The sequence below is a fragment of the Oncorhynchus kisutch genome, linkage group LG18 (genome assembly GCF_002021735.2).
Source record: "Oncorhynchus kisutch isolate 150728-3 linkage group LG18, Okis_V2, whole genome shotgun sequence".
Taxonomy (NCBI): Eukaryota; Metazoa; Chordata; class Actinopteri; order Salmoniformes; family Salmonidae; genus Oncorhynchus; species Oncorhynchus kisutch.
This window is the reverse complement of record NC_034191.2, coordinates 36,769,355-36,789,750: the sequence shown is the minus strand read 5'-3', so window position 1 is coordinate 36,789,750 and position 20,396 is coordinate 36,769,355. Positions and strand designations below refer to the sequence as shown.

Genomic DNA, 20,396 nt, shown 5'->3' with positions numbered 1-20,396 from the left:
CACAACAATAGACAAACACAGTGTGCTTCAAATAATAACACACACATTATTGTATTTTTCTTGTCTATATTAAATACATAATTTAAACATTCACAGTGTAGGTTGGAAAAAGTGTGACCTCCTAGGCTAATGACTTCTCCAAAAGCTAATTAGAGTCAGGTGTCAGCTAACCTGGAGTCCAATCAATGAGACGAGATTGGAGATGTTGGTTAGAGCTGCCCTGCCCTATAAAAAAACACTCACAGAATTTGAGTTTTCTATTCACAAAAAGCATTGCCTGATGTGAACCATGCCTCGAACAAAATTAAGATTAAGAATTGTTAACTTGCATAAAACTGGAAAGGGTTACAAAAGTATCTCTAAAAGCCTTGATGTTCATAAGTCCACGGTAAGACAAATGGTTTATAAATGGAGAAAGTTCAGCACCGTTGCTACTATCTAGGAGTGGCCGTCCTGCAAAGATGACTGCAAGAGCACAGTGCAGAATGCTCAATGAGGTTAAGAAGAATCCTAGTGTCAGCTAAAGACAGAAATCTCTGGAACATGCTAACATCTCTGTTGATGAGTACCATATACGTAAAACATCATGGTTTGGGGCTGCCTCAGGGCCTGGACAGCTTGCTATCATCGACGGGAAAATGAATTCCCAAGTTGATCAAGACATTTTGCAGGAGAATGTAAGGCTATCTGTCTGCCAATTGACGCTCAACAGAAGTTGGATGACGCAACAGGACAACGACCCAAAACACAGAAGTAAATCAACAACAGAAGAAAAATAAGCCTTCTGGAGTGGCCCAGTCAGAGTCCTGACCTCAACCCGATTGAGATGCTGTGGCCTGCCCTCCAGAGAGCAGTTCACACCAGACATCCCAAGAATATTGCTGATCTGAAACTGTTTTGTAAAGAGGAATGGTCCAAAATTCCTCCTGACCGTTGTGCAGGTCTGATCCGCAACTACACAAAACGTTTGTTTGAGGTTATTGCTGCCAAAGGAGGGTCAACCAGTTATTAAATCCAAGGGTTCACATACTTTTCCCACCCTGCACTGTGAATGTTTATACGGTGTGTTCAATAACCTGAAAAGGTATAATTGTTTGTGTGTTATTCATTTATTCTACTATTTTCTACATTGTAGAATAATAGTGAAGACATCTAAACTATGAAATAACACATGGAATCATGTAGTTAGCAAAAAAGTGTTGAACAAATGAAAATATATTTTATATTTGAGATTCTTCAAAGTAGCCACCTTATTCCTTGATAATAGCGTTGTGACAACTTTGAAGAATCTAAAATATATTTTGATTTGATTAACACTTTGTGGTTACTACATGATTCCATATATGTTATTTCATAGTTTTGATGTCTTCAGTATTATTTTATATATATATAAATATATATATATATTATATGTATATTATATGTATACACTGCATTCGGAAAGTATTCAGACCCCTTCAGTTTTTCCACATTCTGTTACGTTACAGCCTTATTTTAAAATGGTTTAATTCTATTTTTCCCTTATCAATCTATACACAATACCCCATAATGACAAAGCGAAAACAGGTTTTTAGAAAGGTTTGCAAATGAATACCATTTTTTTAAACTTTGAAATACCTTATTTACATAAGTATTCAGACCCTTTGCTGTGAGACTCGAAATTGAGCTCAGGTGCATCCTGTTTCCATTGATCATCCATGAGATGTTTCTATAACTTGATTGGAGTCCACCTGTGGTAAATCCAATTGAATGAATATGATTTGGAATGGCACACACCTGTCTATATAAGGTCCCGCATTTGACAGTGCATGTTAGAGAAAAAACCAAGCCATGAGGTTGAAGGAATTATCCGTAGAGCTCCGAAACAGGATTGTATCGAGGCACATTTTTTTATTTAACTAGGCAAGTCAGTTAAGAACAAATCCTTATTTACAATGACGGCCTACCCCGGCCAAACCCTAACCCAGACGACGCTGGGCCAATTGTGCAACACCCAATCACGGCCGGTTGTGATACAGCCTGTAATCGAACCAGGGTCGGGAGTGACCCCTCTAGCACTGAGATGCAGTGCCTTCGACGGCTGCGCCACTCGGGATCCCAGATCTTGGGAAGGATACAAAAAAAGTTTTGCAGCATTGACGGTCCCCAAGAACACAGTGGCCTCCATCATTCTTAAATGGAAAAAGTTTGGAACCACCAAGACTCTTCCTAGAGCTGTCTGCACAGCTAAACTCCAGAGTTCCTCTGTGGAGATGGGAGAACCTTCCAGAGGGACTACCATTTCTGCAGCACTCCACCAATCAGGCCTTTATGGTAGAGTGGCCAGATGGCAGCCACTCCTCAGTAAAAGGCACATGACAAGCTTGGGCTTGCCAAAAAGCACCTAAAGGACTTTCAGACCATGAGAAACAAGATTCTCTGGTCTGATGAAACCACCATTTAACTCTTTGGCCTGAATGCCAAGTGTCACATCTGAAGGAAACCTGGCACCATTCCTACAGTGAAGCATGGTGGTGGCAGCATCATGCTGTGGGGATGTTGTTCAGCGGCAGGGACTGGGAGACTAGTCAGGATCAAGGGAACAATGAACGGACCAAAGTACAGAAAGATCCTAGATGAAAACTTGCTCCAGAGCACTCAGGACCTCAGACTGGGGTGAAGGTTCACCTTCCAACAGGACAACGACCCTAAGCACACAGCCAAGACAATGCTGGTGTGGCTTCGGGACAAGTCTCTGAATGTCCTTGAGTGACCCAACCAGAGCCGGACTTAAAAGCAATCGAACTTCTCTGGAGAGACCTGAAAATACAGTTGAAGTCGGAAGTTAACATACACCTTAGTCAAATACATTTAAAGTATTTTCACAATTCCTGACATTTAATCCTAGTAAAAATTCCCTCTCTTAGGTCAGTTAGGATCACCACTTTATTTTAAGAACGTGAAATGTCAGAATAATAGTTGAGTCATTTATTTCAGCTTTCATCACATTCCCAGTGGGTCAAAAGTTTACATGCTACCAAATACTAATTGAGTGTATTGCCTTTAAATTGTTTAACTTGGGTCAAACGTTTCGGGTAGCCTTCCACAAGCTTCCCACAATAAGTTGGGTGAATTTTGGCCCATTCCTCCTGACAGAGCTTGTGTAACTGAGTCAGGTTTGTAGGCCTCCTTGCTCGCACAAGCTTTTTCAGTTCTGCCCACAAATGTTCTACAGGATTGAGGTCAGGGCTTTGTGATGGCCACTCCAATACCTTGACTTTGTTGTCCTTAAGCCATTTTGCCACAACTTTGGAAGTATGCTTGGGGTCATTGTCCATTTGGAAGACCCATTTGCGACCAAGCTTTAACTTCCTGACTGATGTCTTGAGATGTTGCTTCAATATATCCACATAATCTTTCATCCTCATGAAACCATCTATTTTGTGAAGTGTACTAGTCCCTCCTGCAGCAAAGCATCCCCACAACATGATGCTGCCACCTCCGTGGTTCAAGGTTGGGCTGGTGTTCTTCGGCTTGCAATCCTCCCCCTTTTTCCTCCAAACATAACGATGGTCATTATGGCCAAACACTTCTATTTTTATTTCATCAGACCAGAGGACATTTCTCCAAAAAGTAAGATCTTTGTCCCCATGTGCAGTTTCAAACTGTTGTCTGTCTTTTTTATGGCAGTTTTGGAGCAGTGGTTTCTTCCTAGCTGAGCGGCCTTTCAGGTTATGTCGATATTGGACTCGTTTTACTGTGGATTTAGTTACTTTTGTACCAGTTTCCTCCAGCATCTTCACAAGGTCCTTTGCTGTTGTTCTGGGATTGATTTGTACTTTTTGCACCAAAGTACGTTCATCTCTAGGAGACAGAATGCGTCTCCTTCCTGAGCGGTATGACGGCTTGCTCCCAAGGATGAACCAGACTTGTGGAGGTCTACAATTTTTTTTCTGAGGTCTTTGCTGAATTCTTTTGATTTTTCCATGATGTCAAGCAAAGAGGCACTGAGTTTGAAGGTAGGCCTTGAAATACATCCACAGGTACACCTCCAATTGGCTCAAATTATGTAAATTAGAAGCTTCTAAAGCCATGAACATTTTCTGGAATATTCCAAGCTGTTTAAAGGCACAGTCAACTTAGTGTATGTAAACTTCTGATCCACTGGAATTGTGATACAGTGAATGATAAGTGAAATAATCTGTCTGTAAACAATTGTTGGGAAAATTACTTGTGTCATGCACAAAGTAGATGTCCTAACCGACTTGCCAAAACTATAGTTTGTAACAAGAAATTTGTGGAGTTGTTGAAAAAACTAGTTTTAATTATTCCAACCTAAGTGTAAACTTCTGACTTCAACTGTAGCTGTGCAGCGATGCTCCCCATCCAACCTGACAGAGCTTGAGAGGATCTGCAGAGAGGAACGGGAGAAACTCCCCAAATACAGGTGTGCCAGGCTTGTAGAGTCATACCCAAGAAGACTTGAGGCTGTAATCGCTGCCAAAGGTGCTTCAACAATGTACTGAGTAAAGGGTCTGAATACTTATGTAAATGTGATATTTCAGATTCAGAGTTGATATAAATTTGCAAAAATTGTTTTTTTTTAAAGAAGTTTTTGCTTTGTCATTCTGGGGTATTGTGTGTAGAAACTATTTAATCCGTTTTAGAATAAGGCTGTAACGTAACAAAATGTGGAAAAAGTCAAGCGGTCTGAATATTTTTCCAAATGTACTGTATATATATTTACAAAAAATGCATATGGGGGATTGGAAATGATGCAGACAATTACTTTGATGGAAGCTACAATCTATCTGCAATATTAAAGCTGATTGTGTTCGTAGCTTATGCCTTCCCCATATCATAAGCCCACCACCACAATGGGGCACTCTGTTCACAATGTCTGCCATCTGCCCGGTGCAGTTGAAACCGGGATTCATCTGTGAAGAGCCAACTTCTTCAGCGTGCCAGTAGCCGTCAAAGTTGAGCATTGGCCCTCCAAAGTCAGTTACGACACCAAGCATGCAGGTGAGCTTCCCTGAGACTGTTCCCTGACAGTTTGTGTGGAAATTCTTTGGTTGTGCAAGCCCACAGTTTCATCAGCTGTTCGGGTGGCTGGTCTCAGACGATCCTGCAGGTGAAGAACCCGGATGTGGAAGTCCTGGGCTAGGTTACACCTAGTCTGCGGTTGTGAGGCCAGTTGGATGATCTGCCAAAGTCTCTAAAACAACATTGGAGGTGGCTTATGGTAGAGAAATTAACATTAAATTCAATGGAATCAGCTCTGGTGGACATTCCTGCAGTCAGCATGCCAATTGCATGCTCCCTCAAAACTTGAGACATCTGTATTATTGTGTTGTGTGACAAAACTTCACATTTTAGAGTGGTCTATTACTATCCCCAGCACAAGGTGTAATAATCATGCTGTTTAATTAGCTTCTTAATATGCCACACCTGTCAGGTGGAGAAATGCTCACTAACAATGACTTAAACAAATTTGTGCACAAAATTTGAGAGAAATAAGCTTTTTGTGCGTATGGAAAAGTTTTGGGATCTTTTACTTCAGCTCATGAAACTTGGGACCAACACTTTACATGTTGCGTTTATATTTTTGTTCAGTATAAAATCCACTCCCCCAAAAAACGTTGGGGCACCAACCTTTTAATGTTGGTCGGTTTTGGTTTCGCGGGACACCTGTTGCTGACCCCTGCCCTACAGCCAATAAATGTGTCTATCAACATGCACCACGGCGTATAAAAATGTGTACAAATGCATTTCGATGCAAATATATTCTCATTTCCCTTATTCTCCACTGGATGTTTCTTTCTTGATTTGTCCAGTTTTCTGTTCTCATTCCATATCTCCCACCCATCTCTCTTTTCACCCTTTCCTCCCACAACCCATTCCTCCTCTCTCACCGTTTCTTATTTTCTATCCATTATTCCAATTACTCATCCTTCCAATCCTTTAACGCTAAACTCCCTGTCATCACTGTTAAAGTCATACAGATAAACCCTTGTCTTTTGTGTATGGGTGTATGGATGAGTGTATGGATGGGTGTATGGATGAGTGTTTGGATAAACCATGTCACTTTGAAAAAGCCGGAAGATATCCTATTCACAGCTGTTACATTCAGAGACTTCTGAGTGATTTTCTCTCAATGGGGTTCTATCTGACTGGATTAATCCAGGTGTGACGGCTCCACTCGACTATTTACTGTACCCCAAACAGCTGGGTAAACAATCAACAGATGATTAGGAATCCTAAGAGAGAGGAGGGTGGTTAGAGAAAAAGAGTGGAGGAGAGGTCAGTGACTCTGGCTGTTGAAGGGCTGTTAATGAGGGTTCAGTCCATGAGTCAGCGCTTATGCGCTTTGACGCTTATGCGCTTTGACTTCCAGGGGTTATAAATGACCGTAAGACTGACCTTAAATGACCGTAAGTCTCACAGGGAGAGAATAGAATAGACAGTGTCCCAGACCACTCTTAGGCCACTCTTAATTATTATCTTATTAACGCATGTCAACAACTCACAGTCATGGAGCCATAGATTCAGAGAGAGACATACCATGGTTTGTCAGAGATTAAGTAAAGGCCTCATTGTTTAGGCCTCACACTAGTGTTGGGCTCTCCACAACAGAACAGTGAGTTTTCTTTATCTTACTTAGCAAGAAGCATATGAAAGGTTGTATCAGTTTGTTAGGAGCATTTTCCCTTTGTTCTAAGCATCCATGAGTGTCTGTGGGTATTGATTTGCACCTGGTGCAGATCATATCTTTCCCATACATCTCTGACACATTGTCTTATACCGCCTCTCAATGTTTATCTATTTTAATAAGGTTTCTCTCTCTCTCTCTCGTTCCCTGAACAGATAGAACTAGAAGGCCTTGAGAGGGAGGGCGGAACTGAGACACAATCTGCATCTTATCATTCTGCTGAAATGTTTCGCTATAGGCATGATGAGGGCATGGGGAGATATGGCATTTGTGTGTGTGTGTGTGTGTGTGTGTGTGTTTGTCCACTGTGTCCAACGTTGTCCCTCAGGGCTGACAGCAGCAGCTGCTGTGTGTGGTTGAGTCAAAGTTATAGAAGCTGATGAGAGAGCCAGACAGCTCACACACACACACACACACACACAAATACATACTTATTCACGCACACAAACACCAGTGAAACACCTTACACAGACCAATAAAGGACCACGCTCCCTCCAACACAGATAGACAAACATAAACAGACACTTGTGAAACAGATTCTCATTTGACTCACAAGTTCGCCCCTCAACACACACACACACACACACACACACACACTCACACACAGTCATACAGCCAGATGGCCGGCCAAACATACAAACACAAGCGTAAGCAAATTGCAGTGCGGATGCTATATTTACTCTTACACTCTCAGGCAAATGTTTACACTGCCAAAACTGAGTAAGCCACACACTGTTAGCAGCCAAATATGAATAACCACATGCTAAATGTGACAATGACTTCACACTCCACCTAACACCTTATCAAATTCACTTATCTTCCCATTAACTATTCAGCTTCACCATGCTGCAGAGAGAGAGAGGTCATTTGACTGGCAAGAATATACTGAATTGATTTCCACTCTTTCCAAGTAAATTGTGTTACAAACATTTGGGACATGTATTACACACACACACACACACACACACACACACACACACACACACACACACACACACACACACACACACACACACACACACACACACACACACACACACACACACACACACACACACAGGGAGAGAGCAGTGGTTCATGTGTCTGATCTCCTTAGGCCTCAGATGGGAGCATCACACCTTTTGTCATCACACCTTTTGTGTGTGTGTTTGTGTGCGTGATTAAGTGTGTGCGTGTGTGACTGAGCTGTCTGGCTCACTCACACAGGCCTGACATCTGCTGCTGTCAGCCCTGAGGGACAACGTTGGACACAGTGGACAAACACACACACACTAATGCCATATCTCCCCATGCCCTCATCATGCCTATAGCCCAAACATTGCAGCAGAATGATAAGATGCAGGTTGTGTCTCAGTTCCGCCCTCCCTCTCAAGGCCTTCTAGTTCTATCTGTTCAGGGAATGAGAGAGAGCGAGAGAGAGAGAGAGAGAGAGAGGGAGAGAGGGAGAGAGAGGAGGTGGAGAGATAGGAGAGAGAGAGAGAGAGAGAGAGAGAGAGAGAGAGAGGAGGTGGAGAGAGAGAAGGAGACATACAGAGAGAGAGAGAGAGAGAGAAGGTGGAGAGAGAGACTAATGCCATATCTGCCCTCATCATGCCTATAGCCCAAACATTGCAGCAGAATGATAAGATGCAGGTTGTCTCAGTTCCGCCCTCCCTCTCAAGGCCTTCTAGTTCTATCTGTTCAGGGAATGAGAGAGAGAGAGAGAGAGAGAGAGAGAGAGAGAGAGAGAGAGAGAGAGAGAGAGAGAGAGAGAGAGAGAGAGAGAGAGATAGATAGACCTTATTAAAATAGATAAACATTGAGAGGTGGTATAAGACAATGTGTCAGAGATGTATGGGAAAGATATGATCTGCACCAGGTGCAAATCAATACCCACAGACACTTCACCCATCTTACTCTCACAGATAGAGCGAGAGCGCTGGTGCCTTTGTACAATCAGTGGATCTCATAATGAGTCTATGGAAGCTTAGAACAAAGGGAAAAGGCTCTTAACAAACTGATACAAACTTTCATATGCTTCTTGCTAAGTAAGATAATGAAAACTCACTGTTCTGTTGTGGAGAGCCCAACACTAGTGTGAGGCCTAAACCATGGTATGTCTCTCTCTGAATCTATGGCTCCATGACTGTTTGAGTTGTTGACATGCGTTAATAAGATAATAATTAAGAGTGGCCTAAGAGTGGTCTGGGACACTGTGTCTATTCCATTCTCTCCCTGTGAGTCTTACGGTCATTTAAGGTCAGTCTTACGGTCATTTATAACCCCTGGAAGTCATAAGCGCTGACTCATGGACTGAACCCTCATTAACAGCCCTTCAACAGCCAGAGTCACTGACCTCTCCTCTTTTTCTCTTTCCCTCTCTCTCCCCCCACCTATAAACAGGTAAACACACAAGCATTAAAATGCACAACCTTCACCCAAAATGTAGACGTTCATCACACTGAAATGCACAACTAGCAATTTGTTATTTTTACATTGATTCACTAACTGTACACATCAATCTTGATGTGACATGTCTCGTGAATCATAATGTCTGGTGTCCTTGCTTACTTCTCTGTACTGTATATGTTTAGAATATATGAATAATACTTCTCTGTACTATATATGTTTAGAATATATGAATAATACTTCTCTGTACTATATATGTTTAGAATATATGAATAATACTTCTCTGTACTGTATATGTTTAGAATATATGAATAATACTTCTGTACTGTACATGTTTAGAATATATGAATAATACTTCTCTGTACTGTACATGTTTAGAATATATGAATAATACTTCTCTGTACTATATATGTTTAGAATATATGAATAATACTTCTCTGTACTGTATATGTTTAGAATATATGAATAATACTTCTGTACTGTACATGTTTAGAATATATGAATAATACTTCTCTGTACTATATATGTTTAGAATATATGAATAATACTTCTCTGTACTGTATATGTTTAGAATATATGAATAATACTTCTCTGTACTGTACATGTTTAGAATATATGAATAATACTTCTGTACTGTACATGTTTAGAATATATGAATAATACTTCTCTGTACTGTACATGTTTAGAATATATGAATAATACTTCTCTGTACTATATATGTTTAGAATATATGAATAATACTTCTCTGTACTGTATATGTTTAGAATATATGAATAATACTTCTGTACTGTACATGTTTAGAATATATGAATAATACTTCTCTGTACTGTACATGTTTAGAATATATGAATAATACTTCTCTGTACTGTACATGTTTAGAATATATGAATAATACTTCTCTGTACTATATATGTTTAGAATATATGAATAATACTTCTCTGTACTGTATATGTTTAGAATATATGAATAATACTTCTGTACTGTACATGTTTAGAATATATGAATAATACTTCTCTGTACTGTACATGTTTAGAATATATGAATAATACTTCTGTACTGTACATGTTTAGAATATATGAATAATACTTCTCTGTACTGTACATGTTTAGAATATATGAATAATACTTCTCTGTACTGTACATGTTTAGAATAGATTTAGGAGCGATAGAGGAGTGTGTGCTAACCATGTGTGGCTGGGAGTCAGTGGAGAATGCTTCCAGCATGTGTGACAGAGTGATTTGGGTTTTGGCGTTGGCATGGGCCACACTGGATTGTCCAAAACAGCAGATTAAATGTGGATTATAGCCGTGCTCCCACCCTGATCGCTGACTGTTGCTCTCTTCCCAGCTCACACCTCATGACCTTCCCAAACCCAGCACTCTACTCTGATGGCTGTGTTGCCATGACGATACCAGTCCTATAGCACACCTATACTGTTACCAGTTGATTACTGTGGAGTGGAGGTCTCTGGGACTCTGTAAAGGACTGCCGTGAGACTGTGAGTGTACTTGGAGCTACTCTTGTGGTAAATATGGATTAATCACGGCTGTGCTGTGTATAATTAAATCATCAGTACAAAATGCAGCTCCAGTCACTCTAGTGCCCTTGTGTGTGTCCATCGAGAGAGGACACCACTGTGCCATGACCCCAGTCTAACTCAGTACTGATCAGCTGCACAGGGATAGTGTGTTTGTTTTCAGGCCAGTAGTAGGACCTAATGAGAAGTAGATAGTGGGTACTGTCTCGCGTCAGAGGTCTACAAATGAGATTTACATCCGTACGGCATAGACTGTAGACCTATATAGACACACAAAAAACACAGACACGGATCATTACCTTCTACCCATCTACACACACATACAATATTGGCTCTATATCTGTCACACCAAACCACACAAAAACCCACACCCAGTGACACACACACACACACACACACACACTTAGCACTGAGCAGTGTGTACTGGCTCTGCCACGGAGGGTGTGTTCCGGTCTTGAGGGCTATCCTGGACCTCCTCCATCTCTGTCACATTCCAGTCGGTGACAGAAGGAGCAGAGGGGAACCGCTCCCCTGCCAACAGAGTGCCATCCTCACTCACACACACGCAAACACACACAAGCCAACAGATACGCAAAGACACACCCAAGTAAACAGATATGCAAAGACACTCACACACACAGCTGTTGCTGAGCATTAGAAAGCTTATTGTGTCTGTAATGTCTGTCATTCCTGTGTTCTTCCCGTGCTCTCTAAGTTGGGTGGATTTGTAATGGACAGCCCAGTAATAATTATATCAGACTATTTGCATCATGTATTTTGTGTGTATGCTTGACTGGGTATGTGGCTGTGTATTAATATAAGTGTGTCTATGCTGATGGTGATGTTTTATATACAGTACGTGTGTAAGCATGTGTGTAAGATTTCATACACTCTATGTGTGTATATGTATGAACGTGTGTGTGTGTGTGTGTGTGTGGGGATGTGTGTGTGTGTGGGGGGACGACGACGACGTGTGTGTGTGTGTGTGGGGGGGGGGGGGGCGTTTGTGTGTGTGGACGTGTGGGGACGTGTGTGAGCAGCTGAGGAAATAGGCTACATTCTCTGGGGAGAGTCGATACAGTATTGGCTAAACGGACAAGATTCTGACCTCACCTGAAGCAAGACGTACTGTAGCTGTGGGCTAGGTGCCAAATGGCCTGCTGTCAAGTCAACCAGGTCCTATTGATGCTCAACCTTGTTAGCCTGACACAAGACAGACATGAGGAAGCCAGGGAAATACTTTATAGAGAGAGTTAACGGGATGAGACCAGGTAAAGCAGCAGCAGAAGCCAGGGAAAGAGGGAGCCCTTTAAGAGGATTACACAGCGGTGTCACATGGGGAACGCTTAAATCATAGGGCAAACAAGCCAGCTTTGACTCTTCACAGCTTCTTTTGTATGGATCGCTTTTTCAGCCATCACCTACTGAAAAGGACTTGAATACTTTCTAATAACATGACCTAGCCAATTGATTTATTTAACCTTTATTTAACTAGGCAAGTCAGTTAAGAACAAGTTCTTATTTACAATGACGGCCTACCCCGGGCCAAACCCAGACGACGCTGGGCCAATTGTGCGCCGCCCTATGGGACTCTCAATCACGGCCGGATGTGATACAGCCTGGATTCAAACCAGGGCCTGTAGTGACGCCTCTTGCACTGAGATGCAGTGCCTTAGACCACTGCGCCACTCGGGAGCCTATGCATTGGACAAGACAGATGGAACACATACACTTCTCTTGTGTCTTTTTAGATTAGTATATATCGGTCGTGTTCGTGGTTATCAATAAGATTCCTTCACAGATCAACCATGTCTGCACCATTCTACACAACAGGTTGTGAGAGATGTTCTCTCCTGGGTGTGGAATGATTGTTTTCTGGCTTCCATCCACAGATGACGGAAGACAGTTCCAGTTTGATTTGGTAGCATTGTTATTGCTGGTGTTTAGTTTCTCTCAGCTTGCTGGGTAGTTAAGTTGCCTTTCTTCACTTTAGCTGGTCCTCGGCTCGAATCAGAGCTCATGAGCACCTCTCGTTTTTCTTCCCATCGGCTGTTGCCATGGTAACTGGCAGAGGAAGTTGGGTGCGAGGCGAGAGAGGAGGGGAGGGAGGGGGTTTGTGGGTAAAGGCACCAGGTAGCCCCCTCCCCCCTCCTTCCTCTCGTACCCACTTTCCTCAATCAACATATTATCTCCAGGGGTTACTGTTGAAACACTGTTGAATCGGTAAGTCACACTTAGGGAAGAGCGACATTCATGACCGTACGGTACAACAGGGGCTGTTCTTCCTCCATAACAACAATGGTACAGCGGCATCACTTCAAATGGCATCTCTGTATTTCTTTTTTAGCAGGCAAACAATGCAAGCTGCTCAGTGGTTTGTGCGCAGACAGTTGTGACAACGCTTCACTCCAAAAAATAATGTATAATTCCACATGTTGGTGCACACTGTTAGTTACTGATCACTGCAGATACAAATAAACCTCCCCCTGGCTTTTGTCCTCAAATTTTAGAGAGAAACCGTGATCAAATTAAAAGAAGCAGTTTGGGTTCTGGGCATAATGTTTTGATGTAATCACTGGGGATTTGATGAAAACACAGACAGGGTGTTCATTTAACGACAAACAAATGCAGGCTGTTGAGGGGGAGGACCGGAGGACAACTCAGATCGTTTTGGATGTTTTTGCAAGATTCACAAAGGAGATTTCCTTTTAATGTTAAACGGGGTCTGCCGACAATGGTAGCAAAAATGGTTCCCCAAAAAAAGATAAATAGTCTCTATTTGGAGCTGATTCTGTTGTAGTGCCAGGCAGAGGTGGGGAGGGAAAGAGAGGGGGGTTAGGAGGGAGTGGGATGGTAAGAGCAGGAGCACAGAAAGACAGGGAGAAAAGACAGAACGAGAGATAGTGAGGGGAAAAGAGGAGAAGAAGCAGGTGGGGGTTATGGGCATAGATAATCTAAAGCTATTCGATGGCATTAAACAAACTACTAGGCCTAATGCAAGAATCCTCCATTGGCCCTGGTACAGATTAAGGTTGTGGGGTTGCCTGTGGAAGCCATTATATAATTCATTCTCCCTGATGAGATTTTGTTCTCTCATGGCATTTTTTTATTCAAGGAAATCTCTAGCTCCTGCATTTTTGTGTGACTTTTAATCTCTGTCTGTAACTAATTTGACAGTAACTTGATGTTTTTCCTCTGTACCTAATCATACTTTTTCACATCCTGTGACTAATACATCAGCATAACATACTGTGTCTCCAAGGTGGCATAGCAGTTCAGACGTCTTTTGTCCTCGTCTTGTCGTGTCCTGTATATATATATATTTACAACTTTTTCACATACATTTTATTTTTATTTTCCATCAACTCATCTTCAAAACACTCTCCTGCAACCCGCCTCACCAATGTATATTTATAAAAAAGTATTATTTACCTCAGATCTGTAATCCTCCAAGAAGCTAGCCAGAAACTCCAAGAAGCTAGCCTGAAACTAGCCAGAAGCTAATCCAGAAGCTAGTTCAGAAGCTAGTTAGCTCCTTTACTGGCAAATCGTTAATATTCAGCTAACCACGGTTTATGGTCATCAGCTATCCTTTAGCTCGAAAATCTATCGCCAGTTCTGTACGGCGCAGCGCGGCTCGGAACGGAACATACCGGACCAATTTTTCTCTCCATGTCCCTGGACATTCATACCCGGATCTCACAGCTAGCTAGCTGCTATCCGTGTGACCATCGGCCTTCGTCGATTCCGGAGCAAACATCAATTATTCCGGAGCTAGCAAGCTCCGTCAATCACTCCTGAGTTCCATCAATCACACCTGGGCTGCAGTCACCTATCCGGACCCGTTTTACTGCCTTCGCGGAGCCCCACCGGGCCTTCACAACTGGACTGCCGACGTTATCTACCCGAAGGAGTTATTCGGCCGGCTCCTCCGTCGCGACGTTACCTGAACGCCCATCTGCGGCCTGCTAACCGTTAGCTGTCTTACCGGCTGCTATCTGAATAGACAATCGGACAATTTTTTTATTATTATTTTTTGTAAATTATTTTTTAAATTATTATTATTATCTTTACTTCTTGGGCCTCTATAACTATATCTATTGTTTTTATTTTTGTTGTTGTTGTGTGATTTGGATTAATCCCCTCTACCACACGGAACCCCACTAATCTACTGACGGAACGTAAGGGGTGGCTAACAGACCTCCATCCTATGCTAGCTTGCTACCGATGCCCTGGCTAGCTGTCTAAATCACCAACCAACCTCTCCACTCACCGGACCCTTTTGATCACTCGACTAAGCATGCCTATCCTTAATGTCAATATGTCTTGTCCATTTCTGTTCTGGTTAGTGTTTATTGGCTTATTTCACTGTAGAGCCTCTAGTCCTGCTCACTATACCTTATCCAACCTATTAGTTCCACCACCCACACATGCAATGACATCTCCTGGTTTCAACGATGTTTCTAGAGACAATATCTCTCTCTTCATCACTCAATACCTAGGTTTACCTCCACTGTATTCACATCCTACCATACATTTGTCTGTACATTATACCTTGATGCTATTTTATCGCCCCCAGAAACCTCCTTTTACTCTATGTTCCAGACGTTCTAGACGACCAATTCTCATAGCTTTTAGCCGTACCCTTATTCTACTCCTCCTATGTTCCTCTGGCGATGTAGAGGTGAATCCAGGCCCTGCAGTGCCTAGCTCCACTCCTATTCCCCAGGCGCTCTCTTTTGACGACTTCTGTAACCGTAATAGCCTTGGTTTCATGCATGTTAACATTAGAAGCCTCCTCCCTAAGTTTGTTCTATTCACTGCTTTAGCACACTCTGCCAACCCGGATGTTCTAGCTGTGTCTGAATCCTGGCTTAGGAAGACCACCAAAAATTCTGAAGTTTTAATTCCAAACTACAACATTTTCAGACAAGATAGAACTGCCAAAGGGGGCGGTGTTGCAATCTACTGCAAAGATAGCCTGCAGAGTTCTGTCCTACTATCCAGGTCTGTACCCAAACAATTTGAACTTCTACTTTTAAAAATCCACCTCTCTAAAAACAAGTCTCTCACCGTTGCCGCCTGCTATAGACCACCCTCTGCCCCCAGCTGTGCTCTGGACACCATATGTGAACTGATTGCCCCCCATCTATCTTCAGAGTTCGTGCTGCTAGGCGACCTAAACTGGAACATGTTTAACACCCCAGCCATCCTACAATCTAAACTTGATGCCCTCAATCTCACACAAATAATCAATGAACCTACCAGGTACCTCCCCAAAACCTTAAACACGGGCACCCTCATAGATATCATCCTAACCAACTTCCCCTCTAAATACACCTCTGCTGTCTTCAACCAAGATCTCAGCGATCACTGCCTCATTGCCTGCATCCGTAATGGGTCAGCGGTCAAACGACCTCCACTCATCACTGTAAAACGCTCCCTGAAACACTTCTGCGAGCAGGCCTTTCTAATCGACCTGGCCGGGGTATCCTGGAAGGATATTGATCTCATCCCGTCAGTAGAGGATGCCTGGATATTTTTTAAAAATGCCTTCCTAACCATCTTAAATAAACATGCCCCATTCAAGAAATTTAGAACCAGGAACAGATATAGCCCTTGGTTCTCCCCAGACCTGACTGCCCTTAACCAACACAAAAACATCCTATGGCGTTCTGCATTAGCATCGAACAGCCCCCGTGATATGCAGCTGTTCAGGGAAGCTAGAAATCATTATACACAGGCAGTTAGAAAAGCCAAGGCTAGCTTTTTCAAGCAGAAATTTGCTTCCTGCAACACTAACTCAAAAAAGTTCTGGGACACTGTAAAGTCCATGGAGAATAAGAACACCTCCTCCCAGCTGCCCACTGCACTGAAGATAGGAAACACTGTCACCACTGATAAATCCACCATAATTGAGAATTTCAATAAGCATTTTTCTACGGCTGGCCATGCTTTCCACCTGGCTACTCCTACCCCGGACAACAGCACTGCACCCCCAACAGCAACTCGCCCAAGCCTTCCCCATTTCTCCTTCTCCCAAATCCATTCAGCTGATGTTCTGAAAGAGCTGCAAAATCTGGACCCCTACAAATCAGCCGGGCTAGACAATCTGGACCCTTTCTTTCTAAAATTATCTGCCGAAATTGTTGCCACCCCTATTACTAGCCTGTTCAACCTCTCTTTCGTGTCGTCTGAGATTCCCAAAGATTGGAAAGCAGCTGCGGTCATCCCCCTCTTCAAAGGGGGGGACACTCTTGACCCAAACTGCTACAGACCTATATCTATCCTACCGTGCCTTTCTAAGGTCTTCGAAAGCCAAGTCAACAAACAGATTACCGACCATTTCGAATCTCACCATACCTTCTCTGCTATGCAATCTGGTTTCAGAGCTGGTCATGGGTGCACCTCAGCCACGCTCAAGGTCCTAAACGATATCTTAACCGCCATCGATAAGAAACATTACTGTGCAGCCGTATTCATTGATCTGGCCAAGGCTTTCGACTCTGTCAATCACCATATCCTCATCGGCAGACTCGACAGCCTTGGTTTCTCAAATGATTGCCTCGCCTGGTTCACCAACTACTTCTCTGATAGAGTTCAGTGTGTCAAGTCGGAGGGTCTGCTGTCCGGACCTCTGGCAGTCTCTATGGGGGTGCCACAGGGTTCAATTCTTGGACCGACTCTCTTCTCTGTATACATCAATGAGGTCGCTCTTGCTGCTGGTGAGTCCCTGATCCACCTCTACGCAGACGACACCATTCTGTATACTTCCGGCCCTTCTTTGGACACTGTGTTAACAACCCTCCAGGCAAGCTTCAATGCCATACAACTCTCCTTCCGTGGCCTCCAATTGCTCTTAAATACAAGTAAAACTAAATGCATGCTCTTCAACCGATCGCTACCTGCACCTACCCGCCTGTCCAACATCACTACTCTGGACGGCTCTGACTTAGAATACGTGGACAACTACAAATACTTAGGTGTCTGGTTAGACTGTAAACTCTCCTTCCAGACCCATATCAAACATCTCCAATCCAAAGTTAAATCTAGAATTGGCTTCCTATTTCGCAACAAAGCATCCTTCACTCATGCTGCCAAACATACCCTTGTAAAACTGACCATCCTACCAATCCTCGACTTTGGCGATGTCATTTACAAAATAGCCTCCAATACCCTACTCAACAAATTGGATGCAGTCTATCACAGTGCAATCCGTTTTATCACCAAAGCCCCATATACTACCCACCATTGCGACCTGTACGCTCTCGTTGGCTGGCCCTCGCTTCATACTCGTCGCCAAACCCACTGGCTCCATGTCATCTACAAGACCCTGCTAGGTAAAGTCCCCCCTTATCTCAGCTCGCTGGTCACCATAGCATCTCCCACCTGTAGCACACGCTCCAGCAGGTATATCTCTCTAGTCACCCCCAAGACCAATTCTTTCTTTGGCCGCCTCTCCTTCCAGTTCTCTGCTGCCAATGACTGGAACGAACTACAAAAATCTCTGAAACTGGAAACACTTATCTCCCTCACTAGCTTTAAGCACCAACTGTCAGAGCAGCTCACAGATTACTGCACCTGTACATAGCCCACCTATAATTTAGCCCAAACAACTACCTCTTTCCCAACTGTATTTAATTTTTATTTATTTATTTATTTTGCTCCTTTGCACCCCATTATTTTTTTATTTCTACTTTGCACATTCTTCCATTGCAAAACTACCATTCCAGTATTTTACTTGCTATATTGTATTTACTTTGCCATCATGGCCTTTTTTTGCCTTTACCTCCCTTCTCACCTCATTTGCTCACATTGTATATAGACTTGTTTATACTGCATTATTGACTGTATGTTTGTTTTTACTCCATGTGTAACTCTGTGTCGTTTTATCTGTCGAACTGCTTTGCTTTATCTTGGCCAGGTCGCAATTGTAAATGAGAACTTGTTCTCAACTTGCCTACCTGGTTAAATAAAGGTAAAATAAATAAAAAAAAAAAATACAGTGCGCTAGCTGGCACAATGCTCTAGAACTGCTACAGTGAATACTCAGCCCTAAACTGGCGCCAAGGGGAAAAGCATTTCATTTTTTCTCTACTGCGTTTCCATCCGGCACATCAGATTACAGGTGGGCGGATTGGGAGCATGTCTTCTTTAAATAGTAATAATAATTTATTTCCAGGCATTATTTAATTTTTTACCTCTGTCTATGATGAGAGGTAGGCCTACATGTGAGTAGCGGCTGACTTCGGGTCAGATGAAATATGCCCCTTGAAACCACAGCTGTGGCATGTGCAGGCCAGTAAACCGCTCCGATTGGTAGGTTACCAATTCACCCACATCAACCGAACCGTATCCAACTATTTGGCAACTAAGGTGACAATCCCACTTTGTTCTATTGTCATCACTTCATAAAAGTTATCACAATATTGTTAACGAGTTCCAGGACCAATAGATTGGTATTGTCAGACGCAGGTGGGTAAATCTGTGCCCGCGGAGTAAAAATGATCATTTATAATACAGGTTCAATTCAAGTGTGAATTGCTCTGAACTCTTCGAGAGCTGCAGGCTACGCCACACAAAAGGCTTGCGTTAAAAAATGCCTGCTGTGTTTGTATGAAAAATGAATGAGAAGAGAGCTTTGAGTGAGAGTGTCTGAGTTCCATTGACAGTGAAAAAGGAGGGTGCCTCTGAAGCCCACTCGCATAATGAAATCGTAGCCCTACGCTATACAAAAGCAGCGCACACGCTTGTATACATACGTCTCAACATGTCACATTAAGCACACCGCTGAAAAATCACAGTGAATTGCTTCACACCCCCACTACCACAGTAATCTCTCTCTCCCCCCTCTGTCACACGCACAGAAATAGCATGTAAACCGCAGACGAGGTGCATAGTGTCATCGGTTGCTAAGGGGAAAGGAAAATTGGGAAGACAGAGATTGTGTGTTACAAAATTAATTACAGCAAGATCCACTTTAGCAGGGACTGGGGGTTACGTGTTAAATGAGCCTGACGCTAAAATTAGACCATGAAGCAGAGAGATGTGTCATGTCCCTGTTTTAAATGACTGTTGCGCTGGAGATAAAATGACTGGAAGTAGCACGGAAAAAATATTCACGTAATAATTGTTATTTCTCTAATATACGTACAGTGCATTCGGAAAGTATGCAGACACCTTGACTTTTCCAAATTTTGTTACGTTACAGCCTCATTGTAAAATACCCCATAATGACAAAGCAAAAACCTTGACATGAACGGTAAAAGTAGATTTGTAAAAAATTATTCACTTGGCTAAAAGCAACACTTTTGGATACTGCATTTTAAGTTGGTTGAACAGTATCGCTTACTTCCTGTACACAAAAGGTGAATGATGGTGGCAGAACAAACTGCAGTGTTCTGGAAAGTCTGGTTTGATGTGCTTTAGGATATGGGTTGAACTTGAATAGGAAGAGTGAAGTAGAGGTTATAGACAACTATAAGCATTCGGAAAGTATTCAGTCCCCTTGACTTTTTCCACATTTTGTTACTTTACAGCCTTATTCTAAAATTGATTAAAGAATTGTTGTTCTACATTAATCTACCTTTTTTTTTCTTTGTCTTTATGGGGTACAGTGTGTAGATTGATGAGGACGAAAAAACCCCAGATTTAATCCAATTTAGAATAAGGCTGTAACATAACAAAATGTGGAAAGAGTAAACAGGGATGAATACTTTCTGAATGCTCTGTAGATATTGTGCTCAGCAGATGAATGTGCTCCAGATGAATCCCTTGTTC

At 42.6% G+C, this 20,396-nt stretch overlaps 1 protein-coding gene across 1 annotated transcript in view; it reads left to right on the top strand.

Annotated features, from left to right (window-relative positions):
• LOC109909251 (gap junction delta-2 protein-like) overlaps nucleotides 1-20,396 on the top strand; it is a 30,579-nt gene that overhangs the window by 8,922 nt on the left and 1,261 nt on the right. The window lies entirely within an intron of this gene.